The following is a 23,457-nucleotide window of genomic DNA, read 5'->3' as shown; positions in this document are numbered from 1 at the left end:
GGGCGGGGAGGGCTGCAAGTGGGGATGACATTCTAAGTTGCCAAAGATCATCACTACCCTCTTGTGCAAAACCCTTCCTCTGCATACACTTCCCAGCATAGTTCACTGTTTACTGGAACCCAGCTCACCATCTTCCTTTGACCACAAATCCAACCACCCTTGTGTACAACCTCATTGTCTTACTAGAGGCCCCATCAATTTATTATAACAGCTTCAACTAACACTCTCCATCACACCCATGCCCAAAGAAAATAATTTTCATTTGAGTCCTTAGAATCTATTTAGCCTCCATGCCCTTCAACCCGGTAATTGCCCATTTAATCTTCCCAAAACACCACATTAATCCATGCAGTTGCCACCTGTTGTCTTATTCTGGTTTTCAAAGACCATCAAAATTGGTCCTTGACCTTCCTTTGTCTCTACACATTCTTACTACTTGTAGAAGATTATAATTAAAACAATACTTCTCCAAATACGCCTAACTTTCTAAACTCCAACATAGTCTCAAGGCCTCGCTCTATCCTACCCTACCCCTCCCTGCTAAAAAACACTTCTCTTTAGCATCCAAATTACCAAGTATTCTATGTCCTTGCTGTATGAAAGTGTCCATATCTGTCTCAGAAGTTCTACAGAATTGCACACCACTATTTAAAAGCATTTTGTCTTCATTTTTGGTTAAGTATGTATTTATCTAAATCACTTGAACTATTTAAAAGGTAGAATCGGCTTACTGTGTTAGTAAAATAGGGTATTAGTTCAGTGTCTGGCCTCTAATTAGCTCTTTCTGACATCACTTTGTTCCTCTGAACTACAATTGTATAATATGTAATATGAGGATGTCAGTTAAAATAGTATCTTAAATTTTGCATTTCTATGAAATCGTCAGAAAAATTCACCAGAGGTTTCTGTGTTTTTTTCCCTCTACATCTTTCTCTCTATAGTAGCCTGGAAATAGTTGATAATCAATAAATTTTCACTGAATAAGAAGGCAATATTTACTAAATTATTCTGTACAGAGTACAATAATTGTTAAGTGAATAATCCACTTAAGGATATAGTTCTCAGTCTATTATAGTTTCAGTCAACTATTAAAACTAGTATAAAAGAATGGCATGCCAGGTTTGGAAAAAGACTTTTAAACTTTAGTGACAAGTTGTACAATGCTGCCATGACGCTACATTTTTGGAAAAGACTTTGCAAAACCTCTCAATTATACCTCATTGTTACTGTTCTTATGCCTTCCTGGATAGTCCTCTAATAAAACTATGACTTTGTTTAAACTTTATAATGAATCGTAAGTTATAACGTCTTCCTGGTATACTGGTTGCCTAGAGTTGTAAATTTTGCATAATTATAGACTGTTTTCAAATGATGATATCTTGTAAACATGGCAAGATAGATCTTTCAAAAGCTCATATCCTTTCGGATTTATGCATTGATAAGCAACATTGAAAAAATCAGTTTATTTTCACAAAGACTTTAGAATTTTAATCTCTGAAAAGGGATATATGCCAAAAGATGCTTAATTTTCAGTGTAACACAAATATAGCCTATGCTCAGAGGACAGTTTTTCTTTTTAACAGTAATCTCAACAAATGCCATCCTTTGCCTCACCCCCACCTTCTATGTGTAGTACAGGAATGATTTTGTTGGCTATTAAAGAGATTAATTTCATTTGGCTTTGCTCTAGAGATAAACAGTAAACAAAAGATGGGAATATTTTTAACAAATTAGTTACTACAAACAGCTTTGATTTAAAAAATGAAAATAACCTACTAATTCAGCCTCAGGACATTAATCTAATATTTGTTAGTGGACTTGACTTTAGGCTTATTTTGGAAGTTCAGAATGCAAGTATAACAAAAAAAATTCCTGAAAAAATTTCAGCTGATCCTAACCCCTTTAAAGAACTGTTCAACAGATAGATAGGTTATTTTCTTTACTACAATAAATAAAAGATTGTGAACAAAATGTGAGTGAAATAAGGTTAATTTGCATATAATACAAAAATAAAATTAATACATTTAAAACAGAACTGTACCTTACTTATAATTAGCTTGGCTTATTTACCTCAGCATTTGATAATTCCTTTAAATGTAATTTTGGGAGGTACCTGGGTGCTCATTCAGTTAAGCATCCAGCTCTTGGTTTTGGCGCAGGTCATTATCCCAGGGTCATGGGATAGAGCCCTGCATCAGGCTCTGTGCTCAGCCTGGAGTCTGCTTGTCCCTCTCCATCCCACTCTGCTTCTCCCCCTTGCTTCCTTGTGCATACACATGCCCATTCTCTCTCAAATAATTTTAAAAACAATGTAATTTTGGAAAACTTGTGCTTTTTTGGGCTAAAATTTATTTTAATTAACACATAATCGCTGCTAGTGTAGCTCTTCATCATAATACTTTCTGATGATTAATATCAATATGCAAAAGTGTTTTACTCCCTTAGTTTTGAGACATGATTCGTCAAAACTTTGTACTAAAATTCACAAAATTTTCAGAACACTTTCTGTCTTTGTACACCAAAAGTTGGAAACATGTGCATGAAAACATGACAAGTCACTGATCACCACATTAGTTCTCATTTCTTGACAATGTCTTAGTAAAGCAATTTAAAAACAATGTAGAGCCACAGATATGTGTGAAACAGAAAGGAATTTAGAAAGAATACAATTCAGCTGTTGGATTTGTTTCAGAATAAATAAGACACTATTTCCTAAAATATGCATATATATCATCCATATTTGTATATGCATACACTTGTTCTCTGTAGGATCGCACGATTTCTGGTTATTCAGTGATGTGGTTAGGCAAATGTTACTAAGTCAAACCCTTGGAAATGAGATTAGCAGTGCTTATATGAGACACTCATGGAATCATCAGTCTTTGGTGTTAATTTAGTCACATTAGTGTTGTGCTTTACTAATGTGGGTTTTGGCTGTGTAAGTCACAGACACAAATCTAATGATATTAATGGGAAATGACTTCTGTTTGTATCAAGAGAGTAAAGGATAGATAATTGTGCTATCTCTGCCCTTATTCGGTTTCCTGTCCATTCCCCCAGAACCATCATGCCTCCCGTGTCCTACCTAACACTGAAGGCAGCCCCTCTTGGCTTTATTACTTTTCTAATATTTCTTATCCTCAGAGGAGAAACTCTGAGGAGGAATAAAAAAAAGTCTGATTGAAAATATGTGGTTTCCTCTTTAACGTCACCACTGTACTTAGGATTGTTGAAAGAAAAACTCTGAACCTTTTTTTTTTAATGTACAGAAGACTTTATATATATGAGGGCGCTTTATCTATGAGAACTCTAACATAGAGCCCTTTTATGTTTATTTCAGTAAAATGTTCTTTTAAAAGTATTTTCAAATCTGAAAAAAAATATTTTCCCAAAAGATCATTTCTCTTACAAGAAGGGAACGAATTGATTCATTTTGTAAGAATTCAGGGGCATCTGGTATATGGCAGCCATCTCTTAACTAGAGATATAGCAGGAAACAAGAAAAACAAATTCCCGACCCCTGAGGAAGTTACTTTCAATAGATAAAAGCATGTATTTATAAAACCAGAACTACTCTTAAAACCACTTATAGTGCTCATAACATCTTACACTAAATATGTAATAATGCTTGTTTCATTATATATTAACTCACCAAGTCAGAAGGCCAGTCAAAAATACATTTTTAGCTAAAATATCTCAGCTTTATAGTGACCAAACAAAAGCACTGGATTTGAATGCAGCATCGAGGTACTAAGTATTATTAGTGTAAAGGATATGAGAATTACATCTATTTTCAAAAACAGCTTTACAAGTTTTGTTTTCCAAAATGTTTAATTAGCAGTGGTTTCTTAATATATGGTGATAGAGTACCACCTAAGTTTTTCCATTTTTGTTTGTGTTAACTGTTCCTGAAAGATTTGCAGCTACTCTCCCGCATCAGATTGGTTCTTCCTATTTCTCCTTGGCAAGTAGCAGGAATGTTATGCATTTAAGAATTAACCCTCAAGAAGATGCTTTAGATGGTGCTGTCCTTGTATACTGCCCAGTTCTGTAGCCTCTCTTTTGGGCACAACTTGGCAAAGTGAAATTATGGGCAAAGACAGAGAGGAAAGAGGAGGATCATCTTGCACTGGCGATTTTCACTGGTAAGCCCTTTTCTTAAAAGAAACACCACTCATATTTAGGCTAGATTATACATCGTGACCTGGAATTAGAAACTCAGTGGGTGGTGAGTTTGGACTCTTCTGTGAGACAAGCCAAACAATTGAAGAGTCAGGGACTCTTCATACAGGCTGTCACAGTCAACCAAATAAAACAGTGCCTCACAAAAGTTTGACAGAAACCAGAAAAGAAAAACAGATTCACTTAAAAGAAAATGACTAATAAGAGATTAAAATTTTTAAGTATGTACTGAAATTACTATTTTTCAAGCTGATGATAATCTTAGTGCCAACAGACCACCCAAAGGCCAGAAGAGCTAGTATAGCATTGGAGGATGACAGAGATTTTGTATGTTACTTACGTTTTAGTCAAATTATTGTTGTTCTTTATGGAACTTCTTGGCTTATTTTCATTGGTTTGGAAAAGCTTGGTCCCGTTGCAAGAGGTACTCTAAAATATGATTGAATTTAAAGAAGTTGTGACTCTATCGGGTTGAAAGAAAAATAATTTCAGGTAGGTCTTTCACATAAACCAATCTCTTAAAATTGTAATCTAATAGAGTCAAGTAGTGTTTTTGAAATACCAGCCATAAATTGCCAAGTTCATCTTTTCATCGCTTTTAAGGAAGCATAGAAATACTGTATGTAAAAACTCATTAACAGTAGTCCTAGAAAAGGACACATATATAAAACATGAAGCATCCTGTAGATTACTTTGACCATTTAATTAGGAGGAAAGAAAGCACCATTTCTCAAATAATTTTTTTAAAGTCACTATTACTATAACTCAATATATTATGTGCTCTCAAAATGAGGGAATTAGTCATGGAATAAAATTTTCTACAATTAATGACATATTTAATTTTCTTATTTAGTCATATTGCTATCTTTACTCCTAATCAAAATATAATTTAGAAAATGTATTATTTCATCTAGAAATTAACAGCTGGCTTGTAAGAAACACTTATGTCAGGTTAATTACTGCCTTTTAAATTTTTATAATATACTGTGACAGAAAATTAAGGATGTTCGCAGTATTTAGCATAGTTCATAACCCATATTTTAATGAAAATATGCTGTTATTAATGATACACATTCTACAGATATAATATACACCAATTGCTGGTCATTTTATGTTTCTTCTGTACAATGCTATAAAATGAAGCCATATTTATTCTGTTTATTAATTTAGGCTTCATGGGGTAAAATTTGCATTCATTATATTCATGCATATATAGGATTATATGAATTTAATCAACCCAAGGCATGACAAGTGGTATTTGACTGACAGTATCCTCAAGATTCTAATCTGGTCAAGAATTCATTTTCCTTTCATCTTATCACAGATATATGAGCATCCTAAATTAGACTGAACATTTTAGCATTTTAAGTAGTATCCATTTCCTTCAATGCTCCCTATGCCAAAATAGAGATAAATACTTGCTTAGTGTCCACAGAGAGATGCTTCCTTAGCATGCCCTGATATTAAATGCATGCTATCTCCATTTCTGGTTCCTTAAATGTAAGTTCCTTAAGTTAAAATCCCTTTTCCTGTAGTAAAAAGCAGCATCCCTCACATTCTAGTACACCAATTTTAAAACTCCAGGTTCTTAAATAGGACCACCTCTTTCTTTCTCCAAACCAAGGACTACAGTAATAGCAAAGACATGCTACATCCCTAGGCTAATATGGGAATGGTCATTTTTAGAACCATAGACATAAAAAAAAATAGAATGTCTTAATCATTTTACTTTATGTTGGAAATATGGACTTGCCACTGAATACTTGCAGAAATATTGAAAACCATATTTTATGAATTGTCAGGATATCTACATTAATAATAATTGTGAAATAATGTTTATTTTCATAAAATAACACCAGCCAATATCTGCAGAGCTATATTAATGAGTAAAATGTGTTCACTGGTTTCAAGATAGTTCCAAATGAGTTTACTAAGGTATGAATTGTCACAAAATACTATGGTTAGTATTTTTTTTTTGTTTTAAAAACCTTAAATAATACCCAGTTTGAGAGACTTCAATCACAACACCATTTCATTTATAATTTACTGTTAAGTGCCTGTATTCTAGAGATTGACTGACAATGGCAGGTGTTTCTGAGTCCTTGTTAGAGAAAATGTCTAAGATGGAAAATAGCAGAAATAAGTTCCTGTAAAAGGGACCAAGTAGAGACATTCATTTCTGAGTGAGAAAATGCAGCACACTTTCAAAACTCTTTCTGGCATATGCCTCACATTGAAAAAGAAGCATAGGAATAAAGAACAGAGGAGCTAGAAAGAATAATAAGGTGGTTCCCTCCCATTAGCTGGAAAGGAGAAACAAGGGACAAAGGGCATCCTAAATTACGTCGGATTATCTGAACTATAAAAATCTTTGGGATATGAACTTCCCCTCTAATTTAATAGGAACAGAGTAGATGTAAATGAATAGTATAAGGAATGTTTATACAGAGCAGCAGAATAAGATTTTTTTTTCGAAAGTTAGAAATATTTGAGCATTTTTCCATTACATCATAATTCTCAAAAATATTTTCAGAAGCAAAAATATCCCTAAAAAGTAACTGTCAGTTTGTTATGGATCCTTTCAGATTTTTTATGATATGTATATATATATACATATATATATACATTATATGTATTATATACAATAACTATCTTTTCACTCATATAAGATATAATGTATTTATACATATGAACTTACTTTATAATTTTTTGTCAGTATCATGTTTCATTAAATGGATGCACCATGAATCATAGAGCAAACCCTTTCTAAGTAAATTCTTATGACATATACATATTTCTAGTGAAATTAACATTTTGACACAGTTTCTAACAAGCCCCAGTGATCAGTTAGGACTAGGTTCAGTGGAGTACATACAAAGTGCCAGGCACTTTTTCACATAGTAGTTCATGTAATCACAACAAACTTTGGATGTAGAAGTCATGAGCATCATTTTACAGAGTAGAACAATACTTTTCAGAGAGGTTAAAAAGTTTATTGAAAGACACATAGCTAGTAAATGACAAAGCTAATATCTGAAACCAGTTATGTTTGAAATATTCCTTATTCTTGCCATGTCTATAAACTGTGAGAAAGTCACTTCAAGTGCATACGTTATTTAGTCAAATGATTTGACTCTCAAATTGTTTTTTTTAACGACAAATCCTTGATTTCATTTTAAGAAAATTACTGAACAAAAATTGTGCCATTCTATTTTTCCTCTCATATAAAAATAGAGTAGCTATCACACTATCATCGAAGTACCAGTTTACAAATAGTTTCATGAGGAATGATGAGTTTCTACATTAAATTTTTTTTTAAATATAAAAGGTTAGTATCCAAAATCTATTAAGAACTTAACAGCCCCCTAAAAAATCCAGTTAAGAAATGGGCAGAAGACAAGAGCAGACATTTTTCCAAGGAAAACATCCAGATGGCTAACAGACACATGAAAAAAAATGCTTAACATCACTATCAGGGAAATGCAAATCAAAACCATGATGAGATATCCCCTTACACCTGTCAGAATGGCTAAAATTAACAGAGGAAACAACAGATGTTGAGGAGGGTGCAGAAAAAGGGGAACCCTCTTAACACTGTTTGTGGGAATGCAAACTTGTACAGCCACTCCAGAGAATAGTATGGATGTTCCTCAAAAAGTTAAGAATAGAAACACCCCACCACCCAGCAACTGCACTACTAAATATTTACACAAAAGATACAAAAATACTGATTCAAAGGTGTACATGCACCCTGATTATAGCAGTATTATCAACAATGGCCAAACAATGGAAAGAGACCAAATGTCCATCAGCTAATGAATGGATAAAATGTGGTCTATATACAATGGAATATTAGCCATCAAAAAGAATGATATCTTGCATTTGTGATGATGTGGATGGAGCTAGAGAGTATTATGCTGAGCAAAATAAGTCAGGGAAAGAGAGTGTGGGGGGAGAGCCAGAAGAAGGGAATCTCAAGAAGATTCCCTGCTGAGTAGGGAGCCCAACCTGTGGCTTGATCCCATGACCCTGAGATCATGACCTGAACCAAAATCAAGCGTTGGATGCTTAACTGACTGAATCATGCAGGCACCCACAAGAGACTCTTAACTATAGAGCACAAACTGAAGGTTGCTAGAGGGGAGGTGGGTGGAATGATGGGCTAAATGAGTGATGGGTATTAAGGAGGGCACTAGGTGTTAGTAAGTGATGAATCACTAATTTTTTCTCTTGAAACCACTACTACCCTCTATGTTAGCTGGACTTTAAATAAAAACTTGAAATAAAAAAAAAACAATATCACCCATAGACATCAAAAGATAAAGTTCTACATTGAATACATTTTTATCTTATTTTGGAGATGGTTAGTTTCAATGGGAAATGAGGAAATCCTCTATATAAACATGGAATATATCCTTTTTGAATAATAGTTAAGCCCAGACTCTCAGTATTTGGATTAACTCTCTGCCCTGGTTCATTATAACCATCCACCCCTTTTATCATAATAAAGCCTCACATTTAACTTTTTACAAAACAGATTTTTCTTTTGGGTAGAAGTCCTCAACATCTGCTCTTTATATTGAGGGACTAGGAGCTTCATTCATTTACTTATTAAGCAAGAATTTATTAAACAATAATTTACCAGATTTATGCTAAAGATTTGGGATGTAAATTAGAAATAAAGTCCATGTCCTCAAGGAGCTATCAATGTCATAGAAAAGGTATATGAGAGGGGCGCCTGGGTGGCTCAGTCGTTAAGCGTCTGCCTTTGGCTCAGGGCGTGATCTCGGTGTTATGGAATTGAGCCCCGCATCAGGTTCCTCCACTGGGAGCCTGCTTCTTCCTCTCCTACTCCCCCTGCTCTGCTTGTGCTCCCTCTCTCCCTGGCTGTCTCTGTCAAATAAATAAAATTTTCTTTAAAAAAAAAAAAAAAGGAATTGGTACAAATATAATGATAATTTGGGGTCCTAATACAGAAGACACTGAAGTTTAGGATATCAATATGAGATTTAATAATATGCAAATTATAAATAATTAGGATACTCCAAGGCGGGGGGGGGTTCCTAGCTTAAGAGAGATCATTTACTATGTGATGTCAGTTTATATAAACAAATAAAATGGTTACCATGAAAATAAGACTTTCTCAGTCTGTATTAATACAGTGAGCAAGTTAGTCAACCTACTATTCAACCAGATTTTTTTATTCACCTGAGTGGATCTTTTGCCACAGTGTAGTCACCACCGCCTTGCAGCTCCTAGTGATTTGGCTACAAGAACACTTGCTGGAGTTTGGGTGTCACTCAGGATGTCTCCAGCCTCTGCCCTTCTGCCCGTTCTAATGACCACGCTCAGCAAGCATGGGCTTTCGAAGGAGACTCCACTAATTAGCTTCGTTGATATAGCATCTGGTAACTGGTTGGTGGGATAAACAAAAAAGACTCCTGAAGTGAAGGATGGAGAAATGAATCCTCCAGGCCACGGAGACCAAAATGAAATTACGAACGTGCAACCCAAAGCCATGAGCAGCTTGATCATTTACATTAGCCATGTCTTTTACATTGCTCGGCAGTAAGTCCTGGGCCGACATGTAGATAATTGGAGTTACACAATGCTCAGCCCTTCAATTTGGCATCAGTTTTTCATAATATAATAAAACTTATCATTTGTAAGCCCGTCTGCTTTTTGAAAAATAAAACCGAGAACAATTTGATCTGTCCTGCTACAGCAGACACTGATGCAGGTGGCTTAAAAACAAAGCATTGAATCAGGCAGGGTTTTACTTAAACTACTTGATGATTCATCATCCAGCCTCTGCTCATTGTCAATTGTGCCTCTTTGAGCTATTATTTATGGAATATTTAAAGAGCCTGGACTACATGTGCCTCTGTCTTAGGTTCTATTGTACTATAAATTATAGCTCCAATTTGTTTCAAATTCAGCATGGACTGTCAGGATATCGTGACTCATACTTTGTTCAAATGAATACTGTATAGTAGTTATACCAAAAAGCACTGTTGTCACTATTAATTTATTAGTAATTCTGAAGTGTTTCTAGACTACAGTTTTGTCACGTTTTGACCCCATAAAATCATTCTACTCCTACATTTCCTCGTTTTTTTTTTAAATTAAAAAATTTTTTAACAGGGCAAAATTTAATCAATGGTTTAATGAACACTGTGTAGATTCTGGTCTCCTATAATGACCATTGCTGTATGAGACTGCTTAGGTTGACACAACCCTTTCTCCCTGAGAAAAAAATCAACATTTGTGGTATTCCCTTAGTAGAGACTACATAGATTTCTTGGATCACATTCTATATCCTGAGTCATTTTTTCATATCTATTAAAAACAAAGCAAAATAAATGGCATGAAAGAAAGGAGAGCTTAATTTTAAATGACAAAACCATGAGGACAGAATTTTTTACTTGACATGCTTAGCACTTAATAACTGCAATTAAATTGTTAATTTACTTTACCCCATAGGCTCCCTGAAAGAACAGTCTTGTCTTCATCACTGTACCCTCAGCTTTTAACCACACAGAAGGGCACAATAAAGATTGGTGGCAGGAATTGATTCATGAATGAATGATCCAAAAGACAGGTTATGGGGCTAGATCATTGGAAGCCTGGAGAAAGTTAGGAAAATAGTGAAGTATGAAAATAGGGCTGTAAAATATAGAGAAGAGCTGCAATTGATAATATATATATTATCAATCTCAGATTCCACCACCACCTTAGTTCATTTGGGTTGCCATAATGAATTACCAGATGAACACCCTTCTTCTTGCTGTGTCCTCACATGGTGGATGGGGCCAGAGAGCTCTCTAGGGTCTCCTTTATAAGGGCACTAAGTCCATTCATGAGGGTTCCACCCTCATGACCTAATATCACATTGATGATGATTAGGAATCCAAAACATGAATTTTGGGTAAACATTCAATCTACAAGAGCAACCTCAAAATGAATATCCCCTTCTCAGAGCACATATCGCTCATGTGCTTTTATACCCAGTAGAGTTATTTGTGACAACTCCAGAGGTACTTAGATGGAGTTTGTTCATCTTTTCATTTCCAACACAGAGTATGGCACATTAATAAATTCTCAGAGCATTTATGGATGGACTGAAGCAGTATGTACACAGTATCATCATCATCAAATTCTAAAGTCTCACCCAGTTTAGAGAGAGTTGAGGTGTTGTGTTGAGAAATTATGCGAACTGCATAAACTAACAGAAGCAATGCCTGAAAGAGTTTTGGCATCCAGCAAACACAAATTTCAATGAAATCTGTAAATTCAATCTACAGTATGAGGTGAAGAAAACACAAATATGCTTTGCCAGAGGGAAAAGGCTTTTTGAAATTTTTCATTAAAAAAATCAAAAAGAAGGTAGGGCATGGAGAGGGAGAGTAGGAAGGAGGGAATACATGGAAGGACCGGAAGACAGTGTCTCTGATTTTTCATTAGGTCTAGCCTAGTTTGCTTTGGGCCCCTAGCCAGGGATGATTTTTACACCTATTCAAATTTTAAAACAATCCTTAGTGATGTTTCAAAGTCCACTACTGTTATAGTCATATTTTGGGGTCTATGATATGCAAGACAATTATTCAGCTTTACATGGCAAAGACACTTAATAGAATTGGACTGCTTAGAGAATCAGAGAAACATTTCCTCTAGCTACTTCATTTGTGGCCTTAGAGAAATAAATGCATTAATCTGCAATTAGATCATGTCATCTTTCAGGATGTTTAGCTAAAGTGAAACGTGTAATTAGACATTTTAAATTGCATGTCACCTCCACCCACAGGGTTGACACATGTTGTTTTCTCTTTGGTACAGTTCTGTGTAAGGATTCACTCAGTACATCCAGAAGTCACCTTGACCATGAAAATAAGGGTGCTGCAAATTACAGCTTCAGAATTAAATCAAACATTATCTTCCATTATTTGTGTATTCCAATTTAAATGAGCATGCATTCGATAAATAAGTTTTTTCTTTCGACTTATTAAATTTTATATTTGAAACCATAATTAAATTATCAAAATAATTAAAAAATAATGAATGACAGACTTAAAAATGCTCTTATATATACCCTGCATAGCTTCTGTTATGGCAGGAACATACATGGAAAGATATATAGATATCTGTAGAGAGAAATATAGAGAGGGTAATATATGTAACTATCCTCTTAATTTTGAACCCAATTCAGTTTCATCAGTTTGTTGTACTCGTGATAATTGCCCTAGAACATTTTTTAAAATAATGGCATGTTTGTTATTATAAATAACTTTAAATATGTATTTTTCATTGGGGATTTTGTTAAATACTAGCATGTGGAGGAAGAATAAAAGGTGTAACTCATCCATATGTGTATAATAACGTTGAATGTTAAAGACCCGTTTACTAAAGTGTACTTAAATTAATGCAGCATTGACTGTTTCGTATTTCTCTATTCTTTTATTGCAGTGTTAATCAGGAATTTAAATTCTATTTTGGGGCATAGTATTGTGAGTACTATGTGAAAAGGAAGTGATGATGGAATTTTTATTTTAGTGTAACAACAGTTTTCAAGGGAGCTAATTCAAATCTTTATCTGAACCCTGAAGATGGGAAAACTGTGTGAATGCATGTGCTGAGTTCATATGCCTTTGAGATTTTCTTTTCAATTTTATAATTTCCCATTTCTATTTTTTTATCTTTTCTCCTGTAAAAGAAATATTTCTTGATATCATCAAATACTATTTCAATTTAAAGTGACAGTTAAACAGAGTTTCTAAGATATTTTGAAATACCTTACGAGAGAAAAACATAGCTTTTCAAGAGTTTAAGAATAATTCCGAAGTCCTGTTTAGTCTCGGCCAGCTGCTATACGATACGTTATATTGAGGGAGTGTCTGGATGATCAGCAGGATCGGAATCCAGAAGATGAGAAAAAATGTTACTTAATTTTCAAACACACCATTCAGGTTTTGTTAGTTTATCTTGAGTGGGATAATAGCGGTTGGACCTCAAGGACCAATAAATGCTATTTGTCAAGGAGGGGTTTAGTTGGTATCATTGAACTGCACCTTAATAGTGACCTGAAAACAGGAAGAAAACAATCTTTCTTTGTCCTCTAGTTTTATGGGACTATGTGTTTTATTTTCTGCAAAGGTATTATGTGTGTGCATGTGGGTAAGTATAGATTGGGGTAGTGTAAGAGGCCAGGATGTGTGGGTAAGGATGGAAACTTCTATAATATGGAAAACTATGATGAAATGAAGTTGCTTTACTCTATATTGAGTTTAGGTCTTATTTTTCTGAATGAAAACATACTGTGTAGTGACTTGGGAGGGAGTACCTTAGTAACAATGGAGTACTAACATTGATGAAGTGACTAGTAGTGTGTACATGTTTTTAATATTTCACACAAGTGAAATAACATTTTGAGAAATATTTGGAACAATTCAACATAATGCATTAATATAAAGTATAGAGTCATGCATTAATATAGAGTCAAACTGGAGGCACACTGAGTTTGAATCCTGGCTCCTCCACCTGTATTTCGTGATGAGCAATTTATTTAATTTCTCTGAGTCTCAGTTTTTCCTTGTCTGTAAAACTGGGGATAATAATAGCATCTACCCCACCAAATTGCCTTGAGGATTAAGTGAGTTAATGTCCCTCTCCCTCCGTTTCTAGAAGGGAACCTTTAGGAGGCTTTAGTGTTTTTAAAGGGATGGGGTAACAGGGTGATGGGTATTAAGGAGGGCACGTGTTGTGATGAGCACTGGGTGTTATACGCAACTAATGAATCACTGAACACTACATCCCAAACTAATGATGTACTATACAGTGGCTAACTGAACATAATGAAAAAAATAAAGGCTGTATCTTAAATATCTGAAACAATGGTGGCCATCGTTTTAAATTTAAAATACACCTCAAAAGAAAAAAAATATTAAAATTAATGACTGGTGAGGATATTTGTACATAGGTTCTATATTTTAAGAGCAGTTCTAAGATTATGATGTTTATTGAGATCTGATCTCCTTATATAGTCAGTAGATTGATTAGGAAAATACAGAAAATCTTAAATTTTACCTATTATGGGGAATCCCCTTTTGATTTTCATGGAGAAAAATAATAATTCTAGAGAATGAAGGTAGAACATTATCTTAGCATCAGAGTTTACTAAGAAAGTTGGATTTTTGGTTTTGTGCTTTAATGACAGACACCTTAAAAGATTTTGTTGTCCGGAATCATGAAGGCCATTACAGTAAAAAGCGCAACAATTTCTTAATTTTCTTTTTTTTTGCTAAATACTGATCACTGGTTAAATAAGCTTGATAACCAACATCAGAAGTCATTTCTCTAGTGCTAATTATAAATTTGTTGTACTTTGTAATCTCTTACGTTTCCTTAAACTCTGTCTTTGCTCTATTGAATGTCATCGCCTATAGACCAACAGCAAATCTCTCTCTCCATAGCTGCACCTGCGTAGCAAGCACAGTGCCAGGCTCTTGATAAATGGTGGTTGAATGGTAACGAATGAAATATGTCATTCCATTTCATTTCTATTTTATCGTGATTATTTAATTTTAAGGAGCAATGAAATTGATATTAAGACTCTTACAGTGAAGGTACCATTGTGGGAAACCAAGGAGTTGAGGTGACGTTGAAGAGTTACATAGTTGGAGAAGGCAATTAGCACCTGGACACAGCTCAGGTCTATGGAAATTGGCAGCTGTTGTAGAGATGCATACATTATCGACATCTGCTGACACATGCTAAATACACTATCAAGTGTTCACTGATCAGTTCTTTACCTTACAGAAACCACTGCCGATTGACAACTTCATTAATAATTAAATTAGAAAAACCAAAGGTATAAGTCAAACAAACAGAAAAAACCCTTACATTCTGTACCAAGCTCTGTAGGAGATAATTGTCTATTCAAATGCTACCATATTTCATTGATAAGCAAGAGTCTGCTGTTGATGACTTTTGGTATTCAGATGTAAGAATCCTGGACTTATTAAATTATTTTAAAATTCATTCTGCATATCAAATCTTATACTTCATAATTGTGTTCCTTCTTCTATCTATATGGCCTGCTTCTATTTTTTATGATTTTCTGCTTAAAAACGTTAACAGGCCTCCTTTCTTTGGACCACTTAGCTGATATTTTAAAACTCTTATGAAAACCTATCTGGACCCCAAAGCCCTTCCTGACTAAAGAGAGAAAAATCAAGTAGGAAACCCAGATCAGTGATTTCAATGAAAATGTCCTACAGAGTGAACATGAACTCTACCCTCAGGTCATTGTATCAGCGGAGCAGGGAGATAATGCCACAAAAAGATCTGCTATTGAAAGTTGTATATACTCCATTCTACCACGTGTCCAGTGATTGAAGGAAAGCAATGGACATTCTACATAGTTTATCTATCACTTGTCAGTGGAGACTATGACAGTGTACCTTGATTATTGGGAAGAATAATAAGTATTTGTAGGGTTTTCTTTTCTATTTAAATGAATATTTTCCTAATTTCTTATTCTACCACTTGCTGAAGCCCTTACTATACTTCAAGCATTGAGCTTAATACTATATTTGACAAAAGTCCTATGAAGTTGATTTTATTAATTATATTTTGCAACTACATGGGCCCGAAATGATTAAGTACTTTGCTCATGGACACACAGTCAGTAGGTGAGTAGAGCCAGAATTGGATCCTGTCTTTCTAAAAAAAAAAACCTATGTTCTTTGCTTTTCTTGGGATTCAAAATACACTGAACTGGCCCAAATACGCTACACTTTTTCTTTGACTCAGATGAATTTGCAAGATTGTTGTGTACATTTAAAATAAAATACCAAAGATCTTAATCTTATAATAATCCTGCAAAATATGAAAAAGGAGTGACATTATACCGTATTTGGTTAAGAAATCATGTAATCTTTCAAACATCATTAGAAACAACTTAGAAATTTCTTTCCCTCAATTTCCTCTCTTATCCCCTAAATCCTTACATAGCTTCATTTGAGATCACAGCCTCTTCTAATTCTGTTCAAATTGTAATTTTCAAGGAAAAGAAAAGCCACTTTTAAGTGTACCTTTCATCTTTCCTTGTGAAGAAAGTTACAGTTACAGATAAAGGTTTATCTCCCTTCTCCAAGAACCCTTCAATAAATGGATTATGCTTCTGAGGCCCAGGTAGTTCCAAACCATAACAAAATCACTGCACACACGAGCTGTCACTTAGAAACCAACGAATCGATAGATATTTCAAATTTCTCTTTTCATTTCATTTCACAAATCTAAACACAGAAGTTTGACAATCACTTCCTTGCCATTTCTTCTTCTGTTTATATATTCCAAGTTTATAATTACCTAGTCCCTACTAGGCAAGTTCAGACACATTGCAAAGATCATTCAGAATAGCACATATTAATTCTTTCTAGTGACTGAGTTTTATTACTTGCAGCTATAATTTAAAAGAAAATACACTATGCTGTAATCTCATTTTGTATTATTTGTGCAAGTGTGAAAACATTCAAGATCCATTTAATATCGATTGAGAAAAATACTTAATATTTATAGGGCCCAAGAGTCTATTGTATATAATAATATATGTGAAATTGTTTTACATATGTATATATTTACTCTAAATATGCTAATTTCAAACTTAATTTTCTCAATTTTTTCAGCAAATGTTTCAGCTAATTTATTTTTTTTACAAACTGATACAAAGCTGTGTGTGTTATCTAGTATCAGCTCCATTTTGTAGAATTTCAGCTGTGTTCAAAAAGTATTGAATCAGCTGGAAGAAAGACTTTCTTATAGAATTTTATTATAAATAAGTTTATAATATATTTAATAACTACAAATAAGATACTTTTAAATGTTTACTTATAGTTATTGAAGTGATCTTAAGAGTAATTATAATTGTGATTATAATTAAAAAGCATCCTTACATAAAGACATTGATTTTATTGTGTTTCAAATGTCCTTTGATCCTTCTGCACCCGTCTGTTACTACAAACATGTTGCTTATGAACTGATGCCGCTACCTTAAAACGTAAATGAGGGTATATTCCACTAAAGACATTTTTCTACATGAACTCTAAGAGAGAGGTTCATAGATGCAATAATTTTGATGCATAATTCTTAACAAGAGGCTCCTAAAAAGAAATAATCAAACATCTAGTTCTATACTTACTACAGAACAGATGTCAGGACTTCTTTAGAAAATGTGTGCCCATCACAGAATACCACTGGTTCTACCCTATCTCAAACTAATAAAAACGCAGTTGTAAGGCAGCTTTATAAGCTCAGTAGAGAAGTGAGATAACAGTTGGAAATGCTTCCATGTCCTTTCCGCTGTAAGTGCATTTGAATGTTCTGTCGTGATCAGGGAGGCCACATGAAGTGATTCTGTTTCTGAGGAATGCAGTTCTAAAAAGTATGAGCTACAGGATTCAAAAAACAAAGAAACACTACTGTTGATTTGAAAAATAGAAAGCCAGAGTTGGGAGGAACTGCATTCCTTTCTAAAGTCTTACACTTATTTTACAGTCTAATAGTCAATATGTTAGTAAAGAAACTTAATAAATATGGCAACTTTACTGCATGTATGCTTTGTTGGGAGTTTTGCTGGTCATAAAAGAAGGCAGATAGGAAATCTTACCTATTTTGTATTTTAACCCCGTTCTAATCCATTCTTTTAGATTTATTTCTAATCTTTAGCCTTTCCAGAGTTTCTCTTAATAAGTACTTTAAGTAATGACACAAATTTTAGGGAATTTAAAAAATATTTTCTACTGTAACTTAATCTGGCAATACTAGTGATCTGCAAAGTCAACTCTCAGTTCTTGAGCGGATAAATATGTTTAATAATTTGGAAAATAAAAACACCTTTCTGAATCATTTTTTGTCACCTAGTTCTTTATTTTAAAAAAGAAGTGAGGTCATTTAACAACTAATGAAACCATTTGGTGAGGTAGGTGTAATGAACAGATGTATTAACATGTTCCCTGCCTCTGGGACATCACACTCAATTGGAAAAGACTAGCGAGTAAAGATGCCAATGGAGAGCGGTACCATGAGCATCACATTGAGAGGGGGGTCAAAGAAGCTCTGGAGTACACAGGAGTGACTCTCACTTAGATCAATAGGGTTAGGGATGGTTTCTGTGAGATGTGAATTGGAATGAGGTACACTTCTGAAGAATTTCAAAAGAGGAAAAGGAGTCTAGATAAAATTTTTAAAGAAGAACCTGCTATGGTTTTCTCTGTAGGACTAAATATATTAGTTTATACTTGATCTACCAACATTTCTTTTAGCCCAATGGTCTGTGTCTATGTCCACATACTGGCTAAGGCACAAGTAATAGCAGAAAGCAATACAAAACTATTGGAATTCTACTTTTTGTAGCCCCATATAAATTTGTCATCTATTAATTATCTAAAGTTTTCTTCAGAGATACTAATATTTTCATTCTAGTTCTCTGAAGTTCTGCATTTCTATACTCAAAGTGCCCATTGTGTGGAATTTCAGTATTTGTTGTTGTCTCAAGATTGCTCTTTCAAGCTTTTAACAGCTGTCACTAACCTTAAATTCTAGTGATTCAAGACTGCTGCAAACAAGTTCATGTTGACCCAGTAGACTGCCTTTGTGTCTTTATAGATGTTGATTATATCCTTTTTGTTTTTCTAAATGGAGATACCGTCTTTGCAACCATGTCTTCCAAAGTAGTCTGCTCTTTCTCTGGTTCACAAGCAGTAGGTCATATAAGAAAAATGAGAAGGTAGTTGTAGGCTACATTGCTTAAGTAATGTAACCTACAAGTAATCTAATGTAACCTACAAGTAATCTAACAGTAACTTGAAAACTATTTAATTAGCAGGACACTTAGCACCAGCTAAAATGATCATCTTTCCAGAAGACATAAGCTGTATAATTGAACTGGAATAATTGTGGGGCAATGAATGCATTGCTTCCTTTTCTGTGTGGCATGCCATACTGGGTTAAGTGGACATGATCATTTACTATGTTACCTGATGTTATACTTCAGCAACTTCAGAGTAAAACCTTTTGACGCATAATACTCAGAGCCAATCAGAGACTAAGTGTGATACTGTTACATTCCTATAGTTTTGTTAGAGGAAATTACGTGATATTCAAAAAAAGTGTATTGAGATGAAAGTATCAGATTGTGTTTTTTGTTTTATAGGCTTTTTTTTTGTAGTGGGGGAATTTTTAAGTTTCATTAGTTTGATTTTGCTTACTTCATACTTTACTTTTGGACTGTGTTGATATGGACTGTGCAGAAATTTGAGTCACATAATTTAGGGAATTATCTCAATGAGGTTAGTTACATAATAGATATGCATACATAGAAATTAGAGAATTGTTACAAACATTAAGTAACTTAATACAGGGTGAAGTGTTTACAACACAGCCTGGTACACAGTAATTACTCGATAGCATTTTTTTTTGGGGGGGGGTTATAATTAGTATCACCCAGAGGCGAAATTACCTTTATTTTTCTCCATGCAAGCCTACACTGGGTAGCCTATAAATGATCAGTAGAAATTGAGTGTCACTACTAGAAAACTAGCTTACAGTTTATGACCTAACTACAACATCAAGTAAATATGTCAGCTTTGCAAAGAGATTAGAAAAATGTGGTGAGTGGATATGTGTGTGTTTGTGTGTATACATTTGTGAGGGAAGGGGAGACAAGTGGCCTATATAGGATATTCTAATGGCAAGCAGTCCTTAAAACTTAAAAAAAAAATTGGCTTAAAAGAACAATGAACTTGGTTAATTGGAATTAGAATATTTCTATAAATAATGTATAACTTATCCATTATTTTTTTTCTGAAATCTATTCACGATGCCATAGCCAAAGTGGTGTTTTGAAAATTCAACTCTGATCAAGTTACTACTCCACTTAAACCTTTTTGATGATTTTATAAAGTACAAGAAAAAAGTCCAAAATCATTGCTAATCACATTAAGATCCATATTCCCCTTACCTTTCCAATCTTATGGCTCCCCATGCCCCCTTTGCTCTGTTTGATAAGGCTGTCTTGGTTATGTGCTCAGTCACTTCAGAACTTTGCACATGCTGAACCATTTCCTTGGAACACTTTTCCCTCCAAACCTTGCCCAACTAATATGTATTTATAATTTTGATCTCAACACATAGTAAGTGCCCATAAATATATGTAGCATGAATGAAAAAAAAATGAATCATTATTTGAATGTGAATTTTCTCAGAAGCTCCATATTAAAGGATAATTTGAAAGCTTTCATTAGTCGTTTTCCCTCTAAATGAATTATATTAAAATAAAGTTCAAATTCAATTTCAAGATTCCCTTCTTTTTATTCAGATTCATGTTTCTGAATTTTTAAAAGATTCTTACCAGGTTAATAGTGAAAAAAAAAAGGGTCCTTTATCTGCTACTATATTTGTTTTCACATCTAGAGTTAATTTATAATAAAGGGGGAAGGAGTTCATATATCCTCTCTAGAATTTTGGGAGATTTTGAGATAAGGCCCAAACCTTAGCTCTCCAAAAACGGAATGACTACACATACCAAATCTATATTGAATGACCACAACAGTAAGTATGCTGTACATGGCATAAAAGCTCTTTCATAACTTGTGCTGTAAAGATGTTATGAAACTATGACCATATATATGTGTAAGCTTTATAACATTAATCTCCCGCAATTGGCCCAGTCCCCTCCCAGAGCAACTTAAGTTGTTTACAGTGAAGAGCTGTGAGAAAAAAGAATTCCTTTGGAAAAAAAAATGTTGGGGTTCCAAAGCTGATGAGTTTTCTTTTGTTCTTAGGGAGGAAGAAAGAAAGGAAGATGCAGCCTCTGAGCTTTCCTCTATATGTAACAGTGTTGTTGTTACCAAATGAAGAATTTAGAATTCTATACAATTCCAACATAATGATATGAACAATGACAAGATTTTATTATTACTAGTAATGCCAAGAAATTCTGATATTCTGTGGAGGAAAATTATTTCACATGCACTAGATAAAAGGGAAACAAGACCAAATCTGAACAATTATTTATTCTAACACTAAATACCAAGGATAATAAATAATAAATACTAGCCAATATTGAGCATCAAAATTAGGGACAATAATGTAGTGTTATTTTCTTATGTCACAGTAGAGAATAGCATTTCAGCAAGTCTTATACAATGATGACATATTTTCTGAATTGTCAATATAACAAACATTTATTAAGTGCATACTGTGGGCAAGGTGACCCTATGGAGGCTATAAAAGGGGCTAAGATACCACTTTTGCCCCTGAGAAATTAATAATCTGATGGCAAAAACAGACGTGCATGCAATCAACTGCAGTATTTGGAAGAATAAAGTGAGTCTTTTAATAGCAATACAGAGTGCTCTGATAGTGTCGAGAGAGCAAGGCTAGAGGGCAGAGCGATGTGGAGCTTGCATTGAAGTGGCAGGATATTAAAGGGAAGACATCAGTTATGAAGCTAAAGCACATATAAGCAATAACATGATAAGGGCCTGTAGCAGTTAGTGGACTGACAGAATAGAGGGAAAGCATACCAGGGACATTTCAGGGGAACAATCAATAATATGTGACAATCAGATGTAGGAGTAGAAATAAGGTGGAGTCAAATATAAATTTAAGTTTTCTTATCAAATACTGAGCTAGGAAACACAAAATAAGAAAAAGCTGTGAGGAAGTACTCAATGTTTCTTTTTGAGGTTTGTGGGTTTCATATGCTAGCAGGACATTTATAAGTAGATAGTCATCAGGAGGAAATTTGGGTCTAGAGTATTGTAGATATATATTGCTAAATATATAATGTTAGGAATAGTCTGCAAAGCAGTAATATTTGAAACTACTGGAGTACATGCAAAAATACAGAAACAGTGGAGAGCTGAAGATAAAACCTTGGAATTAGACATGGATAAGATAAAGGAAGAGTAAGCAGAAACAGACTTAAAATAAAATACTGAAGTACCACAAAAACAAAATGTGCATTGACACAGAATCAAAGCTTTATGATAGTAAAAATGGTCCTCGACAATCTCAATGATGTTGAGAAATTGAAAACGGACAACTAGGTGTTGGATTTGATAGTCTTGAGGTTCATAATGACTTTAGTAGAATGAATGGGGAAGCCAGATTGCCAAAGATTTAATAGCTATATGGAAGTAAATGCAGAAAAGTTTACTATTAAAGCTTTACCGTAAAGAAGAGAAAGCCGAGCATATAATTAAAAGGGTAGTTGATGTGGAATTAATATTTTGGCTTAGTATGAAGAACATTGAACATGTTTGTAAACTGGTAGAAAAGAGAAAAAGAAAAGAATATGAGTAGAATTCTCAACCCAAGATCCATAGAATAGGAGTCTCTTTGGAGCTCAATTTGGTTTTGATCTCTTAAAAGCATAAGCGATATATTGAGTGCGTGTGAAATTTTTTTAGAAGAGCCAGAAGATTCTCATAAGGATCCATACTCCCCACAACCCCCAAAAAAGAAACTTGGAATATCTGAAATATACAGAGGGAATATTTTATGGGCAATACCCAAGAAAACAGGAGGAAATTAATTTGAGAAGATATATATTAAGAAGCTAATCTGTGAATCTCATAGTGTTCCATGTATATTTATAATGAGCTTGAAAAGAGTCACTAGTATGATCTCTTAATTTACTCTGAATTCTGAAAGGAAATAGATCTAGAAAGATCTTCACTGTATGCATTATTTCAATAAATGGTTACTGAGCCTCACTTGTCCACTCTGTGGCAAGCTTAGTACAGGGTAAACTCAAAGAATTAAGCAGGACACCTAACCCAGGACATCTTAACTTTATGGGGACTATGACAGTGTAGGATTCAGTAATATTTTTTTAGCAGACATAATATCAAAGCTGAGACATGAAGAATCCATCCATTCATTCAACAAATGTTTATAGAGTGCTCAAATGGGCTGGATACTGTCCAAGGTACTGCTATCATGGCATAAATAAGATAAAACTTCCTGCCTTCATGTGTTGTAGCATGGGGGAAACCAAACAAACAAATGGACAAATAAATTATATAATGTCAGGTGGTAGTAAGTGCTAGAAAGAATATATGGGGGAAAGATACAGTGACAAGAGAAGACTTCCCTACAAAGGCAACATCTGATAAGAGACTAAAATGAGGGAATAAGCCATACAAATATCCAGGAAAAAAGTACGAGGCATACAGGAAAGAGCACGTGCAAAGTTCTTGGGTAGGAACAGGG

The 23,457-nt window shown here is 34.3% G+C and overlaps 1 protein-coding gene and 1 long non-coding RNA gene across 2 annotated transcripts in view; one reads left to right on the top strand and one right to left on the bottom strand.

Annotated features, from left to right (window-relative positions):
• SYT1 (synaptotagmin 1) overlaps positions 1-23,457 on the top strand; it is a 525,260-nt gene that overhangs the window by 82,073 nt on the left and 419,730 nt on the right. The gene's annotated exons all lie outside the window — the stretch shown is intronic.
• Positions 4,477-23,457, bottom strand: part of LOC130544507 (uncharacterized) — a 271,380-nt gene continuing 252,399 nt past the window's right edge. Inside the window, exon 3 of the long non-coding RNA XR_008960831.1 lies at positions 4,477-4,611. This is a non-coding gene — a long non-coding RNA (uncharacterized LOC130544507). The remainder of the gene's footprint in view (positions 4,612-23,457) is intronic.

This window comes from Ursus arctos, unplaced genomic scaffold, assembly GCF_023065955.2.
Source record: "Ursus arctos isolate Adak ecotype North America unplaced genomic scaffold, UrsArc2.0 scaffold_21, whole genome shotgun sequence".
Classification (NCBI taxonomy): Eukaryota; Metazoa; Chordata; class Mammalia; order Carnivora; family Ursidae; genus Ursus; species Ursus arctos.
The sequence above is the reverse complement of the archived record's forward strand: the minus strand, read 5'-3'. Positions and strand labels throughout refer to the sequence as shown.